The 18040-nt window shown below is 46.1% G+C and overlaps 1 protein-coding gene across 7 annotated transcripts in view; it reads right to left on the bottom strand.

Moving 5' to 3' along the window:
• ABAT (4-aminobutyrate aminotransferase) overlaps positions 1-18040 on the bottom strand; it is a 106385-nt gene that overhangs the window by 54516 nt on the left and 33829 nt on the right. For 2 of the 7 annotated variants that reach the window (XM_065537176.1, XM_065537173.1), the window contains exon 1: positions 16379-16642. The exons of 2 other annotated variants lie outside the window; for them this stretch is intronic. The gene's annotated coding sequence lies outside the window, so the exon portion shown is untranslated. Of the gene's footprint in view, positions 1-8959; positions 9183-11982; positions 12107-16378; positions 16643-18040 lie in introns of those variants that run through there. 3 more of the 7 variants (XM_065537175.1, XM_065537174.1, XM_065537177.1) reach the window with 2 other exon arrangements.

The following is an 18040-nucleotide window of genomic DNA, read 5'->3' as shown; positions in this document are numbered from 1 at the left end:
TGAATTAACTGAGAAACCAAACTCTTTTTTTGAGACGAAGTCTCACTCTGTTGCCAGGCTGGAGTGCAGTGGCGTGATGTCAGCTCACTGCAACCTCTGACTCCCTGGTTCAAGCAATTCTCCTGCCTCAGCCTCCCTAGTAGCTGGGATTACAGGCACGCGCCACCACACCCAGCTAATTTTTGTATTTTTAGTAGAAATGGGGTTTCACCATGTTGGCCAGGAGGTTCTCAGTCTCCTGACCTTGCGATCCACCCGCCTCAGCCTCCCAAAGTGCTGGAATTACTGGAGTGAGCCACTGCGCACGGCCCGAACTCTTTTCTTAATAACTCAATGGATTATTTTTTTTTTCTATTCTAGGATATCTGACTCAATGCAAGCCTATTAATTTAGCAACACAGTAACTATGTAATTTTTTTTTCTATCCCAGCGTATGGGACTCAATGCAAGCCTATTAATTTAGCAACACAGTAACTATGTAATTTTTTTTTCTATCCCGGCGTATGGGACTCAATGCAAGCCTATTAATTTAGCAACACAGTAACTATGTAGAAAGTGCAGTTGATGTCTTTCCTTTAAAACCACTTGTCTCAAACAGGGAGCACAGAGGCGACACACAATTCAATTTCCATTAAACATGTTCTTGAAAATCCAAGTATCTCAGATAACTCAACATTTGAATATTCTGCAAAAGTGAGAGCCAAACCCACACGCTTTCAACCACAAAATGTCACATTGGAAAGTATACCGTGGTGACATTTTGGTGGCCTGCAGTTGAAAATTGACCTTATAACAAAATCTAATCTCTGTTAGACATTAATTCTTAGCACAATATATTTCAAACAATTGGAAGAGTTAATGTCATTCATTCACTCCCTCCCGCCCACTAATTCAATCAGCAAAAGTTAATTAGGCACCTGTTATCAGCAAGGCACTACATCGTTTAGATATAATCAATCTCTCTCTCTCTGTCTCAGACAGGGTCTCTCTCTGTCGCCCAGGCTGGAGTGCAGTGGGGTGATCAGGGCTCACTGCAGCCTCTATCTCCTGGGCTCTAGCATTCTTCCCATCTCGGCCATCCAAGTAGCAGGGACTACAGGCATTTGCCATCATGCCTGGCTAATTTTTAAAATTTTTAGTAGAGATGAGGTCTTGCTATGTTGCCCAGGCTGGTCTCGAACTCCTGAGCTCAAGTGATCCTCCCATCTTGGACTCTCCCAATAGGTTGGGATTACAGGCATGAGCCACTGCTCCGGGCCAATGCATCACTTCTCTTAGGAGAAACTAAGATGGATAAATTGCTTTCTTTCTGAAGCTCATAATTTAGTGGCAGAGAACTATGAGCGGAAAAAAAAGGAAGAATTTAATGTACTAGGCTGCTTTACCCATCATGTGAATAATTTCTTAAAATAACCCAGCATGATATGTACATAAAAATTTTCCAGTTCACTGTCAACAACAAATTCTGCGTAAGATAGAACAGAATCATGACTAGTTTGCTGGTGTGAGTGACGTGCTAAGGGAACATGGGGAGATTCATTCTGGCTGGGATGACAATGTCAGGCAGTTGTTGCCTGAGCTCACCTTCAAAAGTTAGGAGACTTCAGAAGGCAAAGAAGAAAACAGGGATAAGGCAAGTGCTCAGAGGTGTATGACGACACGGAGTAGCTAAGGATCCTGGTGCATAGCAAGGGTGGTTGTGGTATGAAATCATAGAGCGCTGGGAGGGAAGGTGAGGGTGCGGTCAGCTGGAGCCAACCGCGGGCAACAATTTCTAGGCTGATCTTGATTGATAGGACCCTCTGGAGACCTTCTCAAAGGGAGGAGGGAGCCCAGCTGCTCTAGTTGCATCCAGAAGGGTCTGTGCTCCAGCAAAGGTTACAATCAACAAAGTGAAGAGGCAACCCATAGAACAAGAGAAAATTTTTACAAACTTCTCCCCTGACAAGGGACTAATAACCAGAATATACAAAGGAGCTCAAACAACTCTATAGAAAAAAAAAAACCTCATAATTCGATCAAAAAATGGACAAAAGATCTGAATAGACATTTCTCAAAAGAAGACATACAAACGGCAAACAAGCATATGAAAAGGTGCTTGACATCACGGATCATCAGAGAAGGCAAATCAAAACTACAAAGACCTATAATCTCACCCCAGTTAAAATGGCTTATATCCAAAAGACAGGCAATAACAAATGCTGGGGAGGATGTGGAGCAAAGGGCACCCTTGTACATTGTTAGTGGGAATGTAAACTAGTACCACCACTATGGAGAACAGTTGGAGGTTCCTCAAAAAACTAAAAATTGAGCTACCATATGATCCAGGAATCCCACTGCTGGGTAAATACACAAAAGAAAGGAACTCAGTATATTGAAGCGATATCTGCACTTCTATGTTTGTTGCAGCACTGCTTACAATAGCTAAGATTTGGAAGCAACTTGAGTGTCCAATAACACATGAATGGACAAAGAAGATGTGGTTCATACACGCAATAGAGTACGATTCAGCCATAAAAAGAATAAGATCCAGGCCGGGCGTGGTGGTTCACGCCTGTAATCCCAGCACTTTGGGAGGTTGAGGCAGGTGGATCACCTGAGGCCGGGAGTTTGAGACCAGCCTGGCTAATAAGGTGAAACCCCATCTCTACAAAAAACAAAAATCAGCTGGGTGTGGTAGCCCATGCCTGTAGTCCCAGCTACTAGGGAGGCTGAGGCAGGAGAATTGCTTGAACCCGGGAGGCAGAGATTGCAGTGAGCAGAGATGGCGCCACTGCACTCCAGCCTGGGTGACAGATTGAGACTCCGTCTCAGGAAAAGAAAGAAAAGAAAGAAAAGAAAGAAAGAAAAGAAAGAAAGAAAAGAAAGAAAGAAAGAAAGAAAAAAGAAAGAAAAGCAAAAGGAAAGAAAAGAAAAAAAAAGAAGAATGAGATCTAGTCATTTGCAACAACATGGATGGAACTGGAGATCATCATGTTAAAAAAAGCCGGGCACTCAAAGACAAGCAGCGCATATTCTCACTTATTTGTGGGATCTAAAAATCAAATCAATTGAATTCATGGGCATAGAGAGTAGAAGGATGGGTACCAGAGGCTGGGAAGGGTAGTCGGGGGTTGAATGGGAGATAGACAAAAGAAAATAGAAAGAATAAATAGAAGGGTCTGTGTTTAGGCAGGCTCCCAGGTAGATAAAAGAAAATAGAAAGAATACACAGAAGGGTCTGTGTTTAGGCAGGCTCCCAGGGAGGGCAGGGAGCATGCACTCAGCATGTCAATGAGATGCTGGGGTCATTGAGCTGGGGAGGGGCTCTCGAGGCAGGTATATTGGAGAGCACCTACTGGGTTGGGAGTTGATGAGAAGAAGGCAGGGATTAGCTCCTAAACCCTCAGTCCTAGAGTTGTCATGGCCTTTTAAGAATTACGAGTTCCTCAAAAAGTTAAGCATATAATTACTACTACATGACCCAGCAAATCCACCCCTAAGTATTAGGTTGGTGCAAAAGTAAATGACTTTGCATCAACCCAAAGAATTGAAAATAGAGACTAGGCCGGGCGCTGTGGCTCAAGCCTGTAATCCCAGCACTTTGGGAGGCCGAGACGGGCGGATCACGAGGTCAGGAGATCGAGACCATCCTGGCTGACACAGTGAAACCCCGTCTCTACTAAAAAATACAAAAAAACTAGCCGGGCGAGGTGGCGGGCGCCTGTAGTCCCAGCTACTCAGGAGGCTGAGGCAGGAGAATGGCGTGAACCCGGGAGGCGGAGCTTGCAGTGAGCCAAGATCACGCCACTGCACTCCAGCCTGGGCGGCAGAGCGAGACTCTGTCTCAAAAAAAAAAAAAAAAAAAAAAAAAAAAAATAGAGACTCAAACAAATAGGCATAGCAGCACTATTCGCAATCACTGAACGGTGGAAAAAACCCAGATGTCCCTCAACGGATGAATGAACAAGCAAAACGTGGTCTATCCTTACAATGGACTATTATTCAGTCATAAAAAGGAATGACGTTCTAACACATGCTACAACATGGATAAATCTCAAAATATTTTTTATGCTATATGAATGAATGCAGAGGTAAAAGGCCCTATAGTCTATGAATCCATTTATAGGAACCTTCAAGAGTAGGTAAATCCATAAAGACAGAAAATAAATTAGTGGTTGCCAGGGGCCTGGGAGGAATAAGAGGTGACTGCTTAATGGTTACCAGGGTCTCTGGGGTGATGAAAAACATCTGGAATTAGATACTGGTGGTGGCTGCTTAGCATTGGGAATGATCTAAAAGGGTCAGAATTTTCACTTAAAAAGGTTAATATTATGTTTATCTTAATAAAAATGAAAAAGAGGCAGGTGCAGTGGCTCACACCTATAATCCTAGCACTTTGGGAGGCCGAGATGGGCAGATCACCTGAGGTCGGGAGTTCGAGACCAGCCTGACCAAAGTGGAGAAACCCCATTTTTACTAAAAATACAAAATCAGCCAGGTGCAGTGGCAGGCGCCTGTAATCCCAGATACTTGGGAGGCTGAGGCAGGAGAATCGCTTGGACCTGGGAGGAGGAGATTGCAGTGAGCCGAGATTGTGCCACTGCACTCCAGCTTGGGCAACAGAGTGAGACTCTATCTCAAAAAAAAAAAAAAAAAAAAAAAAAAAAAAGGAAGAAAGAAAAAGAAAAAGAGATTATTATGGAGTTGGCTCTCTTTTATAGATGGGAAGAGAGAGGAGCAAAAAAGTGCACGTAGAGTAATGACACACTCCGATCACACAGACTTATTCTTGAATTTCCACCTGCTACAGGTTGTGGGACCCCAAGCTTGCAACCTTTTTTTTTTTTTTTTTTTTCCCTGAGACAAGGTGTGGCTCTGTTGCCCAAGCTGGAGTGCAGTGGTGCCATCTCGGCAACCTCTGGCTCCCAGGCTCAAGTGATCCTCCCATTTCAGCCTACTGAGTAGCTGGGACTGTAGACACATGCCACCACACCTGGCTAATTTTTGTATTTCTTTTTTGGAGAGATGGGGTTTCCCTATGTTGCCCAGGCTGATCTCAAACTCCTGGGCTCAAGCAATCCTCCCACCTTGGCCTCCCAAAGTGCTGGGATGACAGGTGTGAACCACCATGCCTGGTCAAGAGAAGTTAATTTTCTGTGCAGTATTAAAATGGCAAACAAATGTTACAACACATGCCAGTGCTGGCCAATGACTATTGCCTATTTGGAGCAGTCAACAAAAAGACTTTACAGCCTCTTTTAGGTTTATTTAATTTATTTTTTATTTTTCATTATTTTTTGACCTGTTAGCAGGAAGCACTCTTTCAGGTTTTTAGGGGGAAAAAATGTGATAGATTAGTGATGTCTGTTATGTGCACCATAAGAGATAATGAGGATATGTGGGTTGTGCATGGAGGTGGCATTTGAGCTTGGGTTTTAGAATATAAAGCTAGGGGCTGGGCACGGTGACTCACACCTGGATTCCCAGCACTTTGGGAGGCTGAGGCGGATGGATCACCTGAGGTCAGGAGTTCAAGACCAGCCTGGCCAAAATAGTGAACTCCTGCCTCTACTAAAAACACAAAAATTAGCCGGGCGTGGTGGCAGATGCCTGTAATCCCAGCTACTGGGAGGCTGAGGCAGGAGAACTGCTTGAACCCACAAGGTGGAGGTTGCAGTGAGCCGAGATTGTGCGATTGTACTCCAGCCTGGGTGACAGAGCAAGACTCTGTCTCAAAATAAATAAATAAATAAATAAATAAATAAATAAAAATAATAATATAAAGCTTGGGTCCAAACCACCGCCCTATCTTAGGTACTTGTTTAACAGGGTGAAACTTACAAAAACGCTCTGAGCCTCAGTTTCCTGATTCGTAGATTGGAGACAGTGGCGCCTCTCTCACCGCAGGGTTGTGCTGGGAATTAGGGATGACGGATGAACACATCCTGGACAATCATAGGCACACAAGTCATTTGCATTTACTCTGTCCCTGACTTGCTCCTGTCTTACACTTTCTGCTGAAGATGTAATCATTGATTCTAGAGCCCCATGGTCTGAGATTCCTGGAGATTTCAGGAGTTGCCAAGGAAAGAGGCTCCACAGATAGGCAGACTTTCCCTGCAGGCTTGCACTGCAAACCCCACATGCAGGCTGCCACAAGGGAAGGCTCTCCTCAGTCTAGATGTCTGAAGCATCAATGATGATAGAAGGGCGCTGGGTGCCCAGGGTTCCAGTATATCCCTGCTTGTGGGCAAGTCTCCAACACACTCTTGCCATCATCCTTCTCCTGGATGAAGGCAATGATATCCTAAATGGCCTCTTGGCTTCCTTTCTTGCTCTTATTTTATTTTTTTGAGAGACGGGGTCTTACTCTGCTGCCCAGGCTGGAGTGCAGTGGTGTGATCTTGGCTCACTGCAAGCTCTGCCAACCTGGTTCAAGTGATTCTCCTGCCTCAGTTTCCTGAGTAGCGGGGATTACAGGTGCACACCACCACACCTGGCTAATTTTTGTAGGTTTTGTAGAGACGGGGTTTCACCATGTTGGCTAGGCTGGTCTTGAACTCCTGACCTCAAGTGATCTGCTGGCTTTGGCCTCCCAGAGTGCTGGGATTACAGGCATGAGCCACCTTGCCTGGCTGGATCACATTGTTTCTAAGGCCCGTTCGGACTCTGAGAAACACCTGACAAGCGTGCTAAGAGTTCTACATTACTGAGAATTTGCCACAACATTTTCCCAAGCCTTGCTCCTACCTGGAAGTGGCATTAATATCTCCCTGTTTGATTCTACCGGGCCCTTTGCAATCCGCTGGACCCTGGATATGCACATCTGGGGAAACAAGCGGGCGAAGGAGTCTTGATTGAGAAGGGAGGTGCTTTCAGAGCACTGGCATGCCATGAAGTTGTGACCAAGGAGGTTGGAGAAAGCTGAAAATCTGAAGTGACAGCAGGTTGGCTGCTGGCCCTCCTGGTCTCTGAGACCCCCAATCTCCTCCGTGCATTTCCCAAACCATGCACTACCCTTCCTTTGAGCTCTTATTTCTCATATGACTTGTGTTTACTTAACATTTTTCTTGAAATCAACTTGCTTTTTCAATTTAGAAAAGTAATTTTCCTAGAATTCTTTCCAATTGCTACCTTCTGGCCAGGTGCAGTGGCTCATGCCTGTAATCCCAGAATTTTGGGAGGCCGAGGCAGGTGGATCAGCTGAGGCCAGGCGTTTGAGACTAGCCTGGCTAACATGGTGAAACTCCCATCTCTATGAAGAAAAATGTAACAGATTAAAAAAACCTAATTGCTACCTTCCCCCCTCAAATTTTATTTGCTACAAAGGCAACTGGGAAAAGAACATAATAAAATTAAAGCAAATTATTCAATTAAAAGCCAGACAGAGTTGACTGCCCAAGGCTACAGCCCCAGGCCTGTCTCTCTCCTTTCTCTAGAGACTGGGAGAAAGCAGACAGGTGTTAAAGGCAGACTGGTATCGCATGGGGACCCTTTCCTTGACATGGTCAGAACTGAAAGAGAAATTTAAATCAATCAGTAAATCAAACAGAATAGGAATTGTCAGGGTACGTAGCAAACGCTGCCAATTTTTGTTTCAGCCGTGCAGTGGGCCTGAAGTAAGTTCTATTCTTTACTGTGTGTCTCAGTCAAAACAAGTCAAAACCCTGGTCTAGCCAGATAGTGAGCTCTTCAGTCCCACCCACTTCTCCTCGTCCCTTTTCTTTTGATTAAAATGCTAATTAGCTCTCTCTGCTTCCTTCATGTGTCTGGTGCATTGTGGGGAGGGGCTAAATGAGCTAAGAGGCCGAATTCAATGTTAAAATCAGTAAAGTGAGAGGAATTCAGGTGAAAGTGGAAACAAATTCTTGCAATTAGCTCTGGAGAAAGAATAATCATAGTAAAAGTACCAGCTCCTGTTTATTTACTTACTGTTCACCTACTACGCGCAATAGACCTTCCATAGGTCCTTCGGGTGATCTGCAGGATTGGCCTTGTAAAACCGGTTCAGAAGCCTGAAAGGCTTGTTCAAGGTCTTAGAGCTCAAAAGCCAGAAATTTCTAGTCTTCGCTGCGCCTGATGCTCGCTCACCAGAAGCTAAGCCTTGTGTCAAAGCTCCACCCAGACCAAGCAGGTCTGAGTCTCACAGGTGTGACCTGGGCATCGGGGGAGCTCTGGAGGCTCGGAGGCTGAGAACTACTGTTAATTACCTTAAAGGGTGGACAGTGGGCCCTGCATACGACCACAGGTCGGCGTGATCCTCAAATCCTTGGAGTTGGAGGTCAAACATCCCAGGGATACAGGGAGAAAAAAGGCTGTGGTGGCCACTGGTGGAGGCGGAGTGCGAGGTGCTGGATATGAAACTGCTTCTGGCTGGGCGCGGTGGCTCAAGCCTGTAATCCCAGCACTTTGGGAGGCCGAGACGGGCGGATCACGAGGTCAGGAGCTCGAGACCATCCTGGCTAACATGGTGAAACTCCGTCTCTACTAAAAAATACAAAAAAAACTAGCCGGGCGAGGTGGCAGCCGCCTGTAGTCCCAGCTACTCGGGAGGCTGAGGCAGGAGAATGGCGGGAACCCGGGAGGCGGAGCTTGCAGTGAGCTGAGATCCGGCCACTGCACTCCAGCCTGGGCGACAGAGCAAGACTCCGTCTCAAAAAAAAAAAAAAAAAAAAAAAAGAAAGAAACTGCTTCTTCCCGGCGTCTCCCCAATCTTGCATCCTTCAAAATGATCTTACCCTCAGACTAGCCATCCCTGGCCTCTCACTGACCTGCCATATAACCTCAGGCACATTAACCTTTCTGTGCCTCAGTTTCCTGATCTGTAAAATGGGAGTAATACCAATTGGAACTATTTCGTGGGCTGGCAGAGGTCCTTGCTGTTTACCCAGCCCCACAGCAGTGCCTGGCTGCAAACAATCATTGAATAAACAGTAAATACTCAACAAGCAGCCTACGAAGATGGCGTCTGACTCACCTTTCTACTCCGCAGCTTCCCAGGTCCTGTGAACACGAACTCTTTGCATGCATCATTGGTTAGAAACGGACCCCCTAGATCTCTCTAGAAAAGACCCTGCCTCTCATTTTCCTATCAGCCGTTAGGACCAACACAAAAGTGCTGGCAGATGCTGGGGACATTCCTTTCCCATCTGCAGCCCCAGCTGCTGGCTTCTCTGCAGACTCAACCGGGACACAAAGACACACTCAGCCAAGTGCACTTCGGTTGTCAAGGCCAGGGGTCGCCATGGCAACCCATAAAGCCGGAGCCCTGGGCCCAGCAGACGGGGCTAACAGGGCCCCATTCAGGGGCGGTGGCACAGGGACAGACGCTTTATCTCACATCCAGCTTTCTCCTCAGACTTCAGCTGCAACAGCCTCTTCGACTTTCCCCTCGGCATGGGCCCCAGCCCTCTCTCCCTGCAGGCATGACTTCCTATCATCTGCCTCTTGGGCATCATAAAATCATCAGTGACTTGCATAGGGAGACAGGAATACTGCTCTTGGAAACAGGCAAGTGTCTATTCCTGAGAAAGACTGAGAATGATGTTGGGAAAGTAACATGAGCCAGAAATTGGGTCTAAAGTGTGGCTGGGCCGGATATGTTATCTAGGCAAGTTGCTGAACTCATCAGGGCCTTAGTTTCTGCATCTGTAAAACGCGAAGAATGAAATCTATTTGTGAAGCCAGGAGGCACTTAACTGGCTTAAGGTCAATTGAAGAAAGTACATAGGATGTAGAAAAGATGCCTGTTGCAGGCCATTTTCTGTTTCCAAAGAGCTCTTTAAAATTGTGCATTTTGGCTGGGTGCGACGGCTCATGCCTGTAATCCCAGCACTTTGGGAGGCCGAGGCAGGCGGATCACCTGAGGTCAAAAGTTCGAGACCAGCCTGGCCAATATGGTGAAATCCCAACTCTACTAAAAATACAGAAATCAGCTGAGCATGGTGGCAGGTGCCTGTAGTCCCAGCTACTCGGGAGGCTGAGGCAGAAGAATTGCTTAAACCTGGGAAGCAAATGTTGCAGTGAGTCGAGATCATGCCACTGCACTCCCATCTGGCAACAAGAGTGAAACTCCATCTCAAAAATAAGTAAATGAATAAACAAAAATTGTGAACAACTTCTTCTCCTCCTCTTCCTCCTCCTCCTCCTCCTCCTTCTCCTTCTCCTCCTTCTCCTCTTCCTTCTTCCTCTTCTTCTTCTTTTTAGACAGAGAGAGACAAGGTCTCACTGTGTTTCCCAGGCTGGACTTGAAGTTAGTAAAGGCACTTCTTCTATAGCCTGATGAGCTGCTAAAGACTATTGGCACATGCGGTGGCCCTGCTACCAGCCTGAACATCCAGATTTCGTAAGAAAGAAGCTGGTCTGCCTCAACCTCTTTCATCCTCTTGCCCCTGTCCTCTCTGTCCACCTCAATCAGGAATCCAGGGAGCATGAACACATCATTGCTAGCAGGCAGATAGTTACCCAACCTGTGACAAAATTGGAGAGAAAAATGAACAGACAGGGCTTCAAATCCAAGCCTCCGAATGTGAGACACAGAGAGCCTTTGTTCTGGTGTAGGAAATAATATGGAAAGAAATATCTGCAAAAGGATAAGCTAGTTTTGGATTTCTGATCCTACAAGGGAGAAGGAGTGAAATAATGGAATTGGCTTAGAAAGGATGCTTGTACCCATGCTGAAGTAGCTACCCGGGCCAACGCCACAGAAGGTCCGGCTTATAAAATCTGTTTGTTCAGTTCAATAAATGCTTTCTGCACACCTGTGCTGAGCCCCAGAGATTCCTCGGTAAACAAGGACACGTCCTGCTGTGTTCTGTGGGACCTTGTGTTCCCGTGGGGAGTCCAACAAGCAACAAACAAATCGGGTCGGCTTGATTGGAGGAAACGCACTTCCCGTTCAGAGAAAACAAACCACTTTCACGGACTCCAGAAACTGCTAAGTACGCAAAAATCACAGCATATAACAAGTGAAACATTTATATCTCCTTCAAGGACCACACAGTTCCAGACTTGGAAACACTTTGTTGGTGGCTAGAGTCACGCTGTGTGCCTGGCAGCATTCCTACATTCACTTGCAAAGACCTTAACTTTTCTGTAATTCAAAGTATCTTTCATTTATGCCTGTGTGTGTAGGTATCTGCTCGGATTTTATGAATGAATGCCAACCATGTCAAGGTTTCACATACACCATCTTATCTCCTCCTGAGGAGACAGATACTTCTATTCCCATTGTTCAAGGTGGTATAAGGAGGCCTCTAAAACCCTGCCCCCCTGACTGAGGCTGCCATTTAGGGTCATCTTCCCAGAGGCAGGGGCTGGCTCAGGGGACCTCAGAGACCAGCTCCGGGAAGCATGTACCTGGAGGGTGCCGTCCGTTTCCAGGGTCCAGAATAGTGCCTGGCCATTGTAGGTGCTCAAAAATACTTGCTGAATTCAATCATGGAGTTTCAGCCCTATACTCCGACAACCGCAGGAACGGAACTGAAAAGCAACCTCTGAGGCCCATCCATCAGATTAAGGCAATGTTTCTCAAACTTTTTTTCATTGTCATTCCCCTAAAGATTCTTTATTAGCTACATACCCCATGAAATTTTAATTCCACAGATAAATTGTACATCGGCTTATGTATTGTATTTTATACCTGTACTTTATTCATAAAGAGTAAGATTTATTTTCTTCCCCATAAACCAATGTTTACTCTCTTGGGAATACTGATCCCACTAAGAATGCAGGGATTAAGCGCACACCTGCCATGTGCCAGTTGCTGGGTTGGACATTTGTTCTCCTTCATCTTATTCCATTCTTGCAACCATATTACACACTATGCATCACCAACCCTATAAGACTGAGGATGAGTCTGAGGTTCAGAGAGGGTTGTGGCTTATCCTGTGTCACACAGCTTGTCAATGGCAGAGCCAGTCTTCAAACTCGGGTCTGTGAGGCTTTAAAGCTAGTGCTGTTCTGTTTCCTTGCACAGAGAAATAACACGCCCAAGCTCACCTCGTGGAGAAGAGGTGATCCGGGACCAGACGTGTAATCCTAGCACTTTGGGAGGCCAAGGTGAGAGGATCGCTTGAGCCCAGGAGATTGAGATCAGCCTGGGTGACAGAGCGAGACCCCATCTCTAAAAGAAAAAAAAAAAAATAGATGATTTGGGATTTTAATTTAATTCTTAAATTAGTTCTTCTGATTCCAACTTCAGTTTCTTTTTACCCAATACATTGCCTCAAAAATATATTTAGGCTACTTGACAAACTCACTGGGTATAAAAATCAGTGTCTTGGACTATCCCAAGAGGGAAAGGAATAGAAAAGGGACACAAAGAGGTGCCTGATGGATTGATTGGGAGACTTTGGTCTAAGCTAGAGCACCAGGTCAGAGTGTAGTTAATGTAACGTAGAAATCAATTCACTGGGCTGTCACCTGCTGGTCTGGTTTGGTTTGGAGTCACAATGAAGGCACAGGTAGTTTGATCTAAGGCAGTCCTGCCCAACAGAAATATAACACAAGCTTTCAATGCAAACCACATAGGTAATTTGACATTTTCTGGTAGCCATGTGAAAAAAGCAAAAACAGCGGCAACCAATTTTATTCATGTATCTTATTTAACCCATTGTATCTAAAATGTAATAATTTTGATACATAATCAATATAGTTATTATTATTATTATTATTGAGATGGAGTTTTGCTGTTGTTGCCAGGCTGGAGTGCAGTGGCACGATCTCGACTCACTGCAACCTCCGCCTCCCAGGTTCAAGCGATTCTTCTGCCTCAGCCTCCCGAGTAGCTGGGATTACAAGTGTGTGCCATCACCCCTGGCTAATTTTTGTATTTTTAGTAGAGACAAAGTTTCACCATGTTGGTCAGGCTGGTCTCAAACTCCTGACCTCAAGTGATCCACCCGCCTCGGCCTCCCAAAAGTACTGGGTTTATAGACGTGAGCTACCATGCCCGGCTATCAATATAGTTATTAATAAGATATTGTGCATTTATTTTTCGTGTGTATGCTAAGTCTTCAAAATCTGGTATGAATTTCACACTCACAGCACATCAGAGTTTAGAATAGCCACGTGTCAGATGTTCAATGACCAGATCTGATGAACGGCTACTGTACTGGCCTGTGTGGGCTGAGACATTGCATCAGGATTGGAGTGTGGTCACAGGAACATACAATCTGATCTGCTGAAATGCCACGGCCTGCCTGGGCCTGTCTGCTGCAATGACTCAGGAACAAGTAGTTTAGTCTAGGAGAGGCTCTCAATGGGATCCAATAAAAAGGGAGTGCAGACATGGCTGGCTACATGACGTGTGGGACCCAGTGCATCAAATAAATATTCGAGGTCCCTTGTTAGAAAATGGTTACAAATTGCAAGCCAGTGACATGGGGGGATCTTCTGAACACAGGACCCTGTGTGACCACATAGATCACAAACCCATGAAGCAGGCCTCGGGTACAGAAGAAAAAAAAAACCCTCCAGGTTTACCCATCACTGACCAAGGCGAGGGTGCTGGGATCACATTTGCAGCAACAAATACAATTAGCAGCAGCAACAGCAGACACTTACTTTCGGCCAAACCCTGTTCTAAGTTCTTTAGATATCATAATACCCATCAGAACAACCTTCTGATATTATAATTATCCACTCGTAGCAAAAAAAAAAAAAAGGAAACATCACAGAGAGGTTAAGTGATTTGCCCAACATCACACAGCCATGTAGTATCTTTAGTACTAAATTTCACAAAACAGGGGGTTGGGGCATAATGTGGCCTGGACTTACATCTGGCTCTGCCTCTGTTTTCTCCACTGGAAAGTGGGTGTGATAGAGCTGTCCCATCCCCAAGCTGCCCTGAGGATGAAATGAGATAATCCACGCACAAAGCTAAGCACAGTGTCCAGCCTGGGCACTGGAAAATCTTCAAACCCACATAAAAGTTATGAACGTAGTTCCACAACTGCCTGTAATCCTAGAAACTGTTAACATTTTGCCACACTTGTACCCACTCTATTATCTATCTTCTGAATTATTTGAGAGTTAGTTGTGGATGTTGTGATATTTCATCCTTAAATCCTTCAGCCTGTACCTTCTAAGAACGAGAATATTCTCTTATATAACCTAGTACAAACGATCTGAGATACAAAGTCACTCTCATGAAGGTATCATTAATAAAATACTATTGTCTTTTATTTATTTATTATTGGCCTAATCACATTAAAATGTTATTATCTAATATATAATCTATATTCAGATATTCCCACTTATCCCTAAAATGTCTTCAAATGTTTTTTTGGTTTTTTTTGAGACAGGGTCTCGCTCTATCACCTAGGCTGGAGTGCAGTGGCATGATCATGGCTCATGGCTCGCTGCAGCCTCGAACTCTTGGGCTCAGGTAATCCTCTTGCCTCAGCCTCCTGAGTAGCTGAGACCACAGGCACACACCACTATGTCCGGCTAGTTTATTTTTATATTTATTTTTTGTAGAGATGGGGTCTCGCTATATTCCTGAGGCTAGTCTCTAACTCTTGACCTCAAGTGATCCTCCTTCCTCGGCCTCCCAAAGCACTGGGATTACAGGTGTGAGCCACTGAGCCCAGCCCACAAATGTTTTCTGTTCCCTTGATCCAGGCTTCATCCTAGGATCAGACATTGCATTTGGGCTCATGGCTCTTTTATTTCTTTTAACCTGGAACCATTTCTCAGCCCTTTTGCCTTTTAAAAGACATTGGCATTTTGGCCGGGCGCAGTGGCTCAAGCCTGTAATCCCAGCACTTTTGGAGGCCGAGACGGGCGGATCACGAGGTCAGGAGATCGAGACCATCCTGGCTAACACGGTGAAACCCCGTCTCTACTAAAAATACAAAAAACTAGCCAGGCGAGGTGGCGGGCGCCTGTAGTCCCAGCTACTCGGGAGGCTGAGGCAGGAGAATGGCGTGAACCCGGGAGGCGGAGCTTGCAGTGAGCTGAGATCCAGCCACTGCACTCCAGCCTGGGTGACAGAGCGAGACTCCGTCTCAAAAAAAAAAAAAAAAAAGACATTGGCATTTTAAGAATCCCAGCCAGTCATTTTGCATGTAGTTGCGTGCATAGTTTTCTGTATGTCCTTGCAAAATGAAGTGCAGCTCACGGGCAAATGTGGGGAAAGAGGTCGGTTGGACACTTGATGTCAGAGGCTCCAAGTGATTTCAGCAGGTAGAGGAGGGCGTATAGTGTTAGCTGTTCTTGGGTGGAAATTAAAGATTTCCGGGAAGCAGTGACAGGGGATGTTTAACGATGATTAGCACTTAGCAGGTGCGGTCGTGGCAGACAGAGGCCAGGGCAGGGGAAGGGGGATGGCAGCCCGGAGGAAATGCAGGCAGCGGCAGTGTGTCTGAGTGTGAGAGTATCACGTGTGATCGGGTCTGTTCCTACTTGAACTGGAAACTTCCTGAGGCCAGTCCTTGTCTCCAGCTCTGTCCTCTCTGCCAGGGTGCCCAGAGTCAGGGTTCACTTAAAGCAACTGGCTGCCAAGTTTCCCAAATACCCAGGGACATGCAAAGCACAGAGGACCCCCTTCGTCCACCAGCGGCCTGGCTACCAGCTTGCACACACCAACTGCAGGAGCTTCAGCGGCAACCTGTCAGGATTCCATATCTTGCCCTGCAAATGAAATTGCATTTTCTAAAATTGCTTTCTTCTGGTTGCCTCTTGGGGCATAGGCTGCTTCTGGGAAAAAAATTCAAAATGAACTTCTAATTAGCCACAAGATGTGAAGAGAGCGGCTGTCCAGAGCTTCCTGATATCTACTCTTGGCGTGAGCCGCCCAGGCTGTCAACTGAGATTCTCACTGCAAACTCTGTCTGAAATGCCCAGTGACAGCGCCCCCCGAGCCTTCCATTCCCCTGAGTTTCAAAGAGAAAGGGGTGTGTGTGTTTGTGCTGTTCTTGTCCTTAGAATGAAGGGAAGGGATTTGTTTTGGGGCTTGAACAAAAATGCCTTTTCAAGGTGACTCTCACTTCATTTCCTAAGACCAGATGCAGGAAGACTGTGGTGTTGCGAGCCTACTGATGAGAGCAATTCCTTATCTCATCATTTCTATATCCATCTTTCATTATTTTGTCCCCACTTTAAAGGGTCTCCTCCTGCTGTGTTCACAAAGCGTCCTTGAAAAATCTGTGATGTACATTTGTGTGTCCACACAGAGAGCCGGGCACATGTGCACACAGGTACACAAGTGCACAAGGGTGTGTGCCCACACAGTTGCACACCCCAACACCACAGATAACAGGCACTGACAGACACTGGCACCACCTCCCCATGCCAGAAGATACATAACATACACACGTAAGGATGCACACGTGCACACGCACACACACATGTGCACATGCACACGCAGACACACATATACATTTGCACTCACGGTGCCTGGTAGTCGGAGTCCTGTGGCGAGCTCAGCTCGCCTGCTTAAAATGCCTTCTCTATGTCATTCTGCAGAGGCCAGGAATGCAGCTGGCTGGGTTCATCCTAAGAGGTGCTGTTGGGCACCAGCTCCCTCCTCAGGAGGGTGTCCTGGATTTCCAGGCAGTCCCAAAACATGGGCACAGGTAGAGGAGACAGAAAAGGGCCCCTTGGAAGCAAAGCAGGTTTGGGAAAAGGATGCGCTCAGCTGGAACCCGGCAAATGCGCACGGGAGAGGAATGGAGGGAAGGTGAAGGAGGAGGGGAGAGACAGAACGTGAGGGACTGAAAGATGGATTCAGAAAGAGAAGGGTTTTCAGACAGAAACAGAAAAAATACAACACAGAAACAAAGATTAACAGAGGCAGCAAGAGAGAGAGAAACAGAGAGAAAAAAATAGAATACAGATTTTTAAAAAGATGTTTTAAACCCAGCTAGGTTTAAGCCAGAAGGAAAAGCCACATCATTTCAGACCTTGTAAAATAGGCTATCTCCCTCCCCTTTTTCCTTCCAGGGACCTCTTCCTAGATTTTTTTTTTTTTTTTTAAACAGGCTCAGGAAGCCCTGAAGGGACAAAGCAGAAATCCAGGGCTTCAGATGCCTAAATGGTTTTCCCAGAAGTCTGCTGTTGCGGTGTTGCAGATGCAGCCACAGCCATGACGGGGCTCCGTTGGGGGGGCGTCAAGTCATCTCCAGGACACCCAAGGCAGAGGGGCTGCTCTGGCTCCCATGCTCCACCTGACCCTGTCTGGGGGGTTGGGGAGGAACCTAGGGGAGCAATTACCCAACTCCCCCATTGTAGCCCATGCTGGGTCAACGCGGGTCCACAGGGGGTCCAGAAGAGGAAACGAGGATGGTCACAAGATGGGGAGGGGGCATGAGGGGGGGCAGAGAGCCCTCGGTCACATGCTGCTCATCAGTTACCATGACGACGGCAAGGGGGTGGAGGCACCCAGAATGGAGGCTGCAGGAGAGACACACTGGTTCTAAATCACCGTGACAGCGCTTCGGTTGAGCTATTACGCCGTTGCCGAGGCAACCAATGGGATCAAATCGCAGAGGAAATCTATAATTATTACAAGCCAGATACCGGCATCCTCGGTGCAGTAATCAGCACGTTAGGGCAATTCAACCTGAGCTCTGAGAGGGAGGAACGTCAGCCCCCAGCCCCCAAATCGGGGCAGAACAAGGACCAGAGGGGACTCCACAGAGCAGATCTGTTGATGCTGCAGATTGGGAACCTGGAAGGATCTTTTTGGCCAAATAAAACATAAATTGAGGGGAACCACATGAAATTGACAATATTCACCAGTGAGCCACCGCGCCTGGCCCATTTCCCATGATTTTAAATGAAACTTTCCAATGCACAGCAAAGCCAAAAGAATTTTACACTAAATCCCTATATACCCACCACTAGCCTCCACCATTCACATGATTACCACCTGTGCTTTATCACATCCTGTTTTTGATGCATTTCAAAGTAAACTGTAGACATCAGTATCCTTCCCCCCAAAATATTTCAACCTGTATAAAATTAAGCACTTGGTAATTTTTAAAACAAAAATAGTAATTTCTTTCTTTTCTTTTTTTTTTTTTTATGAGACGGAGCCTTGCTCTGTCATCCA

Source organism: Macaca fascicularis, chromosome 20, assembly GCF_037993035.2.
Source record: "Macaca fascicularis isolate 582-1 chromosome 20, T2T-MFA8v1.1".
Classification (NCBI taxonomy): domain Eukaryota; kingdom Metazoa; phylum Chordata; class Mammalia; order Primates; family Cercopithecidae; genus Macaca; species Macaca fascicularis.
The sequence above is the reverse complement of the archived record's forward strand: the minus strand, read 5'-3'. Positions and strand labels throughout refer to the sequence as shown.